Here is a 2,786-nt window from a genome sequence, read left to right on the forward strand (position 1 = left end):
AATTGTATTTTTTATTTAACTTCTTTATTTTTTATTGTGGAGAAAAATAACATACTTGTCAATTTAAATAAGATTTAAGCCAAGGGTCAGCAAACATTTTCTGTAAAGGGCCAAGTGGTAGATATTTTAGGCCCTGCAGGCTACATGATGTCTGTTTCAACTACTCAAGGTTGCCCTGGCAGTGTGAAAGCTGCCATAGACAATATGCAAATGAATGAGCATGGCTGTGTACCAATAAGACTTTATTTATAAAACAGGCAGAAGAATGGGTTTGCCTATAGACTATCATTTGCCAACCCTTGGTTCAGGCTTCAGTTTCTAGCACTAGACAAGGTTGACTGAACCCGGGCTTCTGCTGTGAAATGCAATATTAAAATACATAGTAATTGTTCACTAATGAGAACTATCTGGGGCCTAAGTCCAGTCCACTTCACTTACAAGTCAGAACTGTAGGATATAGACAGAATTTCTATATCAGGCTACATGTTTTCTAAGTTATTTTCGGGCTCCAAAAGCCAAATAATTCTCAGGCTGCACTTTCAGCCTTAGAAGAAGGTATCCCAAGCACCCCTGCTGGTTTATGGTCCCCATACTTGGGTGTGCATCAGAATTACTGGGGAGGCTCCCCGCTACCCCCATGTGATCCTGGACTCTATTCCCTGCACCAGAATCTCTGGGGTGGACTGAGTTATGTGTTTCTATTTTAAAGCATTTTCCAGGTGTTTTAGATGAAGCCAGATGAGGGACTATCACTAAGCGCTGAATAGAGATTCTCAGGGAGTTATCTTAATGAAGAGAGAAGAATAATCTCTAATTACTGCATTGAATTTATGTAAATAGATGCTTCTAAAGGGTTTGAAATATTTTAAAAGTTAATAAGTAGTTAAAATACTCTTTCTAAGCCCTCTCTCTAAACTTGATTGCTACTACTGAGCTTCATATCAAACTATTTTTTTTTATGTATAGATAACTTCAGAACAGCCTCTGCTGAATTTTTAAAAACACCAATTATTGGACTTTAAAGAGTCTAAAATGTGTTGTGGAAATTCAAGCCCATTACCATTTATTCATAAGGACAAGTGGCTCAATTAAAACAGTATCTTTAATGGATTAAATGTGTTTAAACAAATAGTTAACTATAATACTAGGGGATTAGTATTTTTGGAGGGCTCTATTTTTGATAGAGCTTTAGCTAATATCCTTTTGATAATTTCTGTTTTTCCCTGTTTTTCTACTTGCTTTGGAAATAGTTCCCCCCCCAGTTTTATAACTTTATTCAACAACTAGAGGCCTGGTGCATGAAATTCGTGCATGGGTACGGTCCCTAGGCCTGGCCTGCAATCAGGGCCATCTTCCCTGGCTGCCCCCCCCACCCCCACTTCCGGTTTCCTGTTCACCATTGGGGGATTGGAGCCTGCTGGCCGGGGGGAGGGACCAAGAGGTTGGCTGTTCCCACCTGCTTGCTGGCCCCACCACCTGCCACCGGTCACCCTCTGTGTGTGGGGTGACTGTCAGGGTGGGGGCCTTGGCCTGGTGCCTCCCACATCTGCCACCACCCATCCCTGGTTCCCCGTTTGCAATCAGGCGATCGGAGCCTGCCTGCCAGAGGAAGGGACCAAGAGGTTGGCCAGCAGGCCCGATCCTGTGTTGAGCTTCTGCCCCTGGTGGTCAGTGTGTGTCATAGCCACTGGTGGTTCCACTGTTCCATCGATTTGCATATTACCCTTTTATTATATAGCAGCAGTTCTCAACCTGTGGGTCGTGACCCCTTTGGCGGTCTAACGACCCTTTGACAGGGATCGCCTAAAACCATCTTGCATATCAGATATTTACATTACGATTCATAACAGTAGCAACATTACAGTTATGAAGTAGCAACGAAAATAATTTTATGGTTGGGTTACAACATGAGGAACTGTATTTGAAGGGCCAGAAGATTGAGAACCACTGTTATATAGGATCAGCAGTTAGTTCTCATCCATGTTAACTGTTAGTAGAGTATTAAAGTGGTGACAGATATGTAGGTGACCAACATATAGAGCTTGTTTGGTGAATCTTTATCCTCATTACGTTTTCTGGACAACTGCACCCGGATACAGTATGGGACATCCCTTATTCCTTTGGCCCAGCCAGCTTCATTGAGCCTGGTGTCAATGTGCACATCCGGAGTTCCCCTCTCCTTCATGGCATGCTTTTTGAAACCTACTCCATGGATGTGCTTGTGAATGTTGATGGTGTACTCTCAGGTCACTACCTGGTTGATGGTAGAACAGCCTTTCTTCTTCTCACCACCATTCTTTGATGGAGCCATTATGCTGGACCCAACTTGGAAAGTGGAAATAGTCTTTTAATATGTTGCATTTTAACATTACAATTGCAATATAGAAAATAAAATTCTGTTTGTAATATAAGTCTATCAGGTAAGCTTGGGAAATGACAAAATAATTGCTTGTCAATTGCTTTAGTCCTCAAATATAGTCTAAAGATATTAATTTAATTGTGATTTTTTGATATAAGACTCTAAGCAAGTTTTGCATAAAAAATATTACCTATTTGAAAAAAACTCTCTAAGACTTAAGATGTCATCCTGGAACATTGTTTAACAAGCTCGCCCAAGGGTTATTTAATTCTCTAGAGAATGAACTTTGGCTTGAATTACTATTTACTCTTGATTAGGGCTCAGATGTGGTCATGGTACATGGTAATGTAGAGACTTTTGTTCATTAGAGGTACAGTGGTCTCTTATTAATAGAGAACATAAACCCAGTGCTTATAGTTTTATTATT

At 40.7% G+C, this 2,786-nt stretch overlaps 1 pseudogene; it reads right to left on the reverse strand.

Moving 5' to 3' along the window:
* Positions 1–1,967: 1,967 nt before the first annotated feature.
* Positions 1,968–2,311, reverse strand: LOC139001930 (large ribosomal subunit protein eL31-like; annotated as a pseudogene).
* Between the last annotated feature and the right edge of the window lie 475 nt (positions 2,312–2,786).

This window comes from Myotis yumanensis, unplaced genomic scaffold (assembly GCF_028538775.1).
Source record: "Myotis yumanensis isolate MYYU_CA2020_CCGP unplaced genomic scaffold, mMyoYum1.0.hap1 SCAF_2, whole genome shotgun sequence".
Lineage (NCBI taxonomy): Eukaryota > Metazoa > Chordata > Mammalia > Chiroptera > Vespertilionidae > Myotis > Myotis yumanensis.